Source organism: Tupaia chinensis, unplaced genomic scaffold (assembly GCF_000334495.1).
Source record: "Tupaia chinensis unplaced genomic scaffold, TupChi_1.0 Scaffold000258_1, whole genome shotgun sequence".
Taxonomy (NCBI): domain Eukaryota; kingdom Metazoa; phylum Chordata; class Mammalia; order Scandentia; family Tupaiidae; genus Tupaia; species Tupaia belangeri.
In genome coordinates this window covers 1,933,123-1,940,284 of record NW_006159738.1, presented here as the reverse complement: position 1 = coordinate 1,940,284, position 7,162 = coordinate 1,933,123, and the positions used below count along the sequence as shown (strand labels likewise).

The following is a 7,162-nucleotide window of genomic DNA, read 5'->3' as shown; positions in this document are numbered from 1 at the left end:
TCCCAAACCCTGCAAGTCGGGGGGATGGTTTGAGAAATGCCTCTGCTCAGCAGCAGGGGCGTGAGTGCCTGTGTGTGCTGTCCTGGCCTCGGCCCATCGCTGCTCTAACAGCAGCACGCTCTTCTAGGGACCGAACTTTCTTCCTCTCTGTCCAAGTGGGGGTGGGACAATCAGACTGACCGAGAGTCCCTGCGATCAGTTCAGGGCTGGGCACCTGGCCAGAGCCACCCATTCTGGGATTGGCCTGGGACTTCTTCTTTTTAATTGTCAGAAGGCTAGCAGGTGGTGTGGTGGTTAAGGCACTGGACTCCTGCATGGCCAACAGCAGTTCGAGTCCTGGACCTGGTAGCTTAAAAATTATGCCCAGCAGATGGCGTGATAGTTATGTTGTTGGACTCCTACATGGCCCACCACAGTTTGAGTCCTGGACCTGGTGGCTGCAAACTCACACTGGGCCTGCATGCGTGCCCAAAATCCCAAGAGGAGAATGGAGGAGAAGGGATTGCAGCATGGCCATCCCCCCTAGGGGGTGATTTCTCGCTTTCTGTCTCTCTGTCTCTCTGTCTCTTTCTGTCTTTCTGGTGAGTGCATGCTCCCTGTAGCAAAAACCTCTCAAAAAAAAAAAAAAGTAAAAGGCAAAACAAAAACAAAAACCTGCTTCATGAACTTCCTGAACGTGAACCAAAGGCACCCTGGGCCTGGGGGAGGCGCTCCCCTGCCTTGGTTTCTGGAGGATGAGGAGGCAGGGGGGCTCGCGACTGGAGAACGGACAGAGGGACACGGCAGCCAGAGAAGCCGAGCAGCTGATGACGTCGAGACCCAGCCCCGTCCGGGTGTTTTCTCCCTCTTGGCCCAGCCACCACGGCGTCGCGTTGGCAGCCTCTCCCTTGCATAAGCTGAGGGCCAAGTTACTCAAGACCAGCCATCGATCCCTCCCACACCCAGCCCGCATCGGTGTGGGTGTCAGTGTCGTCATCATCATTTAAAGTCCCGCACCGGGGGTGTCTCCCACCCCGTTTGGAGACTGGCTTTGTTCTCAGCAAGGGCAATAGGGGAGTTGGCTCTGGCTCCGATTTGCTGAGTGCCCTCAATACCACGCTTTACCTGTCCCCTTTGAGGTGTTGTCATTCCCACTTTACAGTTGAGGAGACGGAGGCTCAGGGGACCCACATGGCCCAACTAGTCACTCCCAGTCCTGCTTCCTCATCGTTTCCGGTGGGTCTCGCTGCCTCTGGGGACCCTTGGAGTTCTTGTAAATGAAAGACCATTAGCCTGGAACCAAATGTCCCAGGAGCCAGGACAGTGACAGAGAGAGGACGGCCATGTGACGTGGGAAGGGGTCCCTCGTCACTCTGTCAACAAAGGCAATACTCAGCTCCAGCTGGTTGCTGCCTGTGGGGACATGGGCCCCGTTTGGCCAGATCTTGTTCGAGAGAACTTGAAGTTTTTCACGTTTTGTGTGAAGCCTACTGACTCGAAAATGATATTGGTTTACATTCCATTTACATGAAATGTGCAGAGCAGGTGAGTCCACAGAGATTGTAGATTGGTGGTTGCCAAAGGTGGGGTTTTGGAGGAGGAAATGGGAGGACGGCTTAATGGGGCAGAGTTTCCTTTGCGGTGGATGCAGAGAAACGTCTCAGGACCAGAGCTGGTGGTTACATGACACGTCTCTCAGGCTGCCAGGGCCAGAACTTGAACCTTGGTCAGCCACGTGGGCTCCAAGCTCCGTGCAGTACCTGTCTACTCAGGGCCTGGCCCTGTGACGTCTTTTCTCTTTTCTTCTTTAAGGTTTTTGCCATAGGGCATGTGTTCTCACCAGAGAGAGACAGAGAGAGGGAAAAATGAGAGAACACCCTCCCCCCGGGGGGGAGGGCCCTGCTCAACCCCTCTCCTGTTGGGGTTTTGGGCACGCATGCACACGCGCCAGCATGATTTTCAAGCTGCTGCATTTGGGGCTGGCCTTGTGGGAGTCCGGTTCCTTAACGACACTCCACCTGCTGGCCCCGACATCATTTTGTTTTTAGAGAGAGATTTTTGCTATAGGGTGCATGCGTTTGCCAAAGGAACAGAGAAAGACAGAAAGTGAGACATCACCTCCCCCATGGGGGTGGGGGCTGGCCACATCACAATCCCTTCTCCTCCATTCTCCTCTTGGGATATTGGGCATGCACGCACATGTGCCTGGTGTGAGTTTTTTAAGCTACTGGCTCTGGGATTCAAACTATGGTTGATTACGTGGGAGTCCAGCAACATAACCATTACGCCCTCTGCTGGTCCCCAGTCAGGTTTTACATATACTTTGTAAACACTTTTCTTACGGCAACACAGATGCTCATTTTGTTTATGTGTGTTTAAATGATCACCTTCTGCTGTGCCACCCTCTGCCCAGGCAGCAAACATTAACAACCTCACACACACGACCACCCCCTTTCTCGGTTCCCATGCCTTCGTGTATAAACTTATTACAGAGACATGCAGGAGAGCGCCCCCTGCTGTATCAGAGCAGAATTTTTTACTCTGGGGTTCTTTCCAGAGGGCACAAGTACTGGCCAGAGATAGCAATAGAAAGGAGGGGAAAGCACTCCCCATGGGGCACAGTCATGCTGCAATCCCTTTTCCTCCACCTCCTCATCTTTTTGGGATTTGGGGCGCACACACACGTGCCCAGTATGCTTCTCCAAAACTTCTTAAGTTGATAGATCCGGGGTTCAAACTGCACAGTCAGCCATGTGGGATCCAGCTGCCTTAACCACCAGGCCACTGGCTGGCCAGTATCTTACATTAAAAAATAAATACATAAAGCGTTCATTTATTTATTTATTGAGAAAGACAAGCATGCTCATGCCGAGACACCCCCTCAGCCCTCACCCCCGTCTTCCAGTCAGCCAGGATCCTGGGCTTGGCCTGTCATGACAATTGACACAGGGATCAAACCCTGGCCTTCCGCTATGGCTTCCAGCATCGCGAGCATCAGCCAGTGGGGACCACTGTTGGTGGACCTGTACCTTACATCTCTAGTTTGTGTTTTGTTTTGTTTTAAGAGAGAGATTTTTGCTATAAGGCATGGGCCCTTACCAGAGAGACAGAAAGTGAGAAATCACTCCCCAGGGGGGATGGCCATGCCACAGTCCCTTCTCCTCCATTCTTCTCTTGGGATTTTGGGTATGCACGCACATGCACCTGTGAATTTTAAGTCTAGGACTTGAACCACGGTCAACTATGTGGGAGTCCAGCAATGTAACCATTATGCCATCTGCTGGTCCCATTTTTTTTTTTAATGTCAGGAGAGAGAAAAAAATTACCCCTTTCCCTCCCCTGCCAGCAGTGCCCGGTCATACCATAGTCCTCTCTCCTTTAATTCTCCATTTCTTTGGGATCCTGGGTATGTGGGTGCATGCTCACGGTGTTTTCACGTTGACGGGGCTGGGATTCCAACCCGAGTCAGCTCTGTGGGATCTGGCTTCCTCTGTATAGTGTCTAACCACTGTGCTATGGGGCCAGCCCCCAAACACTTAAATCTCAACAACCACAGTGGACATCCCCTCCAAATCTCTCCTCTCTGCCCCTCCTGGGGCCCCAAGCCCCTTTGCCTTCAGCCAGATGAGAGGGTGTACTCCCAGCTGCCCCCCTGTCGGGCAGGATGTTGCTCCTGTGGGTAGCTACACTCTCAGGGGCTCAGCACCACTCACTGCCCTGGCCCTTGAGGTCTGGGGGTGACGTCGCACCCCCCGCCCCTCACTGCTTGCTAGCCCTGGGTGGCTTCATCATCTGTCCTTAGCTCCCTCAGCATTGCCTGGGCCTCTGTAAAGAGCCCCTTCATTAAACACCCACGTGTCCTTCCAGGAGAGCCAGCTGTGCCATCACAAGCTCAGAACGGATGTAGCCACTAAGACCACGGTTCAAGTCCCAGACCTGGCAACTGCACCCCCCGCCCCTCACTGCTTGCTAGCCCTGGGTGGCTTCATCATCTGTCCTTAGCTCCCTCAGCATTGCCTGGGCCTCTGTAAAGAGCCCCTTCATTAAACACCCACGTGTCCTTCCAGGAGAGCCAGCTGTGCCATCACAAGCTCAGAACGGATGTAGCCACTAAGACCACGGTTCAAGTCCCAGACCTGGCAACTTGAACATCAGTGGATGCAGCCACTAAGACCACAGTTCAAGTCCCAGACCTGGCAACTTGAACATCAGGCCGGGTGTGTGCGCGCGAATGCCCAAAGTCCCAGAAGGGGAACAAAGGAGGGGTTGCGGAGTAACCATCCCTCCTGGGGGGTGATTTCTCACTTCCCCTTTCATTCTCTCTCTTCGATGAGCACACACCCTATGGCAGAAACTTAAAAAAAAAAAAAAAAAGATTGAACTCTTAGGGACACCTAGGAGCCGACCTGTGCAAGCCTGCCCTATTCTGGACCTTGGGGTCCAGTCCCTGGTTTTACCTGCGCAGGAGCCAAGGGGAGGAGCAGAGGACTGCCTTCACCATTTCCTGCCTCCTTGGCCAGGCCCAGGTGAGCCACGGGAAGTTCGTGCATTGCGGCCAAGCAGGGGCATGTTTCCCGGCCCACACCTGTTGACCTCTCTCCTGAAATGAAGATGAGGAGGCTGTGGCTGTTTGGAAGAGGCATGCAGAGCACGCCATCTACACCCTCCAGATCTTGGCCAGCTTCCCGAGCAAAGGCTTCCTCCCAGCGGAACGAACCAGAACAGCCAGAAAGGGCAGGGGCACGGTCGTCCGCTCACCTGCTCGCTTGCAATCCTCCAAACACGCAAACATCTGAAGGTAAACAACACCTTTCCACATCCTCTGCGTCCCCAGTGTGTGGACAGGCAGGTTAGCAGGCTTTGACGTTGGCAAGTGGGAAGTGCACACTCCACCTGCTTTAGGGCGGCTCAGCTAGTGATTTCCAGGGTGGGGAATGTTTGCATTGGATCTGGGGGAGCTGGAGTCAGGCCAGCCTGAGGGGGTGTTGCAGGGAAAGGGCGAGCAGGCGCTGAGACCCAGCACTTTGACAGACTCAAGAATAAATGTGCCAGAAACTGCTAGAAGCTCAGCGTGGTCGGAACGTAAGTTAATGTGTGTGGACTCGGGGGGTGCTGGCTTACGGTTGGGAGGATGTGCCTCAGTCGAGACCAGGGGAGGCCACAGGGGTCCCGAGGTACTGGAAAGCCACCAACAGCTTCGCACAGCAGAGGGACAGTGCCACTCTTTGGAAAGGTTGTTCTGGCTGCTGTGAAGAATGGATGAATGGGACCTGAGACCAGTTCAGGGGCGGCCGCCATCAGGAAAGGGATCTGGGGGCAGGGCTGGGGTGGAGGTGAGTTACAGATGGTTGAGGTCTGCAAAGGCAGTTGAAGGGACAACACGGAGGTTTATCACCATAATGGCCTCAATATTGACAACGACACCACCATGCAGAGAACTAAACAATAGCTTTATTTCATACTGAATAGGACTCTTCTCCTCACCTCTTTCTTATTTATTTATTTTTTAAAAGTTTTTAAATTTTGGCACGTGTGCTCACCAGAGTGAGACAGAGAGACAGAAAGAAGAGGAGAAAGCATTCCCCCACCGCAGTGGGGCCCAGCCCTGCCACAATCCCTGCTCATCCTGTGGGGATTTGGGGCGTGCACGCACACACACACACACACACACACACACACACACGCGCACACAGTATCTTACACACACACACACGCACCCAGTATATTTTTCAACCCACAGGGGCCAGGATTTGAACCTCATGGTCAACCAAATAGGATCTGGCTTCCTTAACCACTATACCATAGGGCTGGTCCTCCCTAGCCTTTGTATTTGAAAACATTCTAAACCTCAGAAGAGTTGCAAGGCAGCTGCCAGGAGCGGCCATGTACCACTCAGGTTTACCAGTTGTTCCGCACGTGGCCCCTCCCCCGACTCCTACTTTTGTTTCAGAACCACTTGCAAGTTAGTTGCAGAAATCGTAACACTGCACCTTCAAATAGTCCAGCACTTATACTTATCTCTATGGAATGAGAACCCCTTAAGCAGGTGCAATGCTGTTATCTTACTGAGGAAATTTAACATCGACACACTATAATTTAACATAAGTTTCCCAGTTTCCCATTCAGATTTCTCCACTTATTCTAATGACAGCCTTTTTTTTTTTTTTTTTTTTTTTTTTTTTGAGAGAATTTGCGATAGGGCATGTACTCTCCCTGAAGAGACAGAGAGACAGAGAGACAGAAAGCATCCCCTGAGGGAATGGCCATGCGGCAATTCCTTCTCCTTCTTTCTCTTCTCAAGATTTTGGGCAGTCACGCACATGCGTCCAGTGTGAATTTCAAGCTGCCAGGTTTGGGACTCGAACCTCAGAGTCAGCCATGTGGGATCCAGCTGTCAACCTCTATACCACTTGCTGGCCTCCTAATCATGTTTTTAAAAGTTGCTGCTTTTCATTAAAAAAAAAATCTGATATCCAATCAAGGAACAGGTATTATATTTGTTTCCCATGTCCTTTTTTTCCTCTCTCTCTCTGTCAGTGTTAGCAACTTCATTTAAGAAAAATTCGAGGCCCAGCCATCATGCCACATGGAGACATTGTACTCCATAAATTGGGGCCACATTCAGTTCTGGTCCTTAGGCCGAGGGCAGTGGCCTGTGCCTGTAACTCCAGCGAATGAGGAGGGTGAGGCAGGAGGATAGCAATATGGAGAGACCCTGTCTTGGGGAAAAAAATAAAGTGTTTTTTTTTTTCATTTGTTTTTTGCCATAGGGTGTGTGTGTTTGCCAAAGAGGAGAGAGACAGATTGTTTGCAGTCACCAATTATTTGCACCTCCCATATTTATTATTCTCCTGTCTACAAATATGTATTTAGTATTTTGTCCTCAACCGAAGTAAGATGCCTCTCTTGTTCCTAAATCCTACTAAGGACATTATTTTACATAACCACAATGAAAATATCAAAAGCAGGAAGTTGCGGAACCAGCAGATGGCCTAATGGGTATGTTGCTGGACTCCCATGTAGTTGACCGCGGTTCAAATCCTGGACCTGGTGGCTTAAAACTCACTCTGGGCGCGTGTGCGTGCGTGCCCAAGATCTCCAGAGGAGAACGGAGGAGAAGGGATTGCGGTGTGACCATCCCCCCTGGGGGTGATTTCTTGCTTTCTGTTTACGAGAGTATGGT

General features: G+C 51.7%; 1 long non-coding RNA gene across 2 annotated transcripts in view; it reads left to right on the top strand.

Moving 5' to 3' along the window:
• The first annotated feature begins 858 nt into the window (after positions 1 to 858).
• The window catches only part of LOC114007945 (uncharacterized), an 8,422-nt gene continuing 2,118 nt past the window's right edge, over positions 859 to 7,162 (top strand). The window contains exons 1-3 of one of the 2 annotated variants that reach the window (XR_003549514.1): positions 859 to 1,524; positions 4,500 to 4,777; positions 5,011 to 5,061. This is a non-coding gene — a long non-coding RNA (uncharacterized LOC114007945). Of the gene's footprint in view, positions 1,525 to 4,185; positions 4,778 to 5,010; positions 5,062 to 7,162 lie in introns of those variants that run through there. The other variant, XR_003549515.1, reaches the window with a different exon arrangement.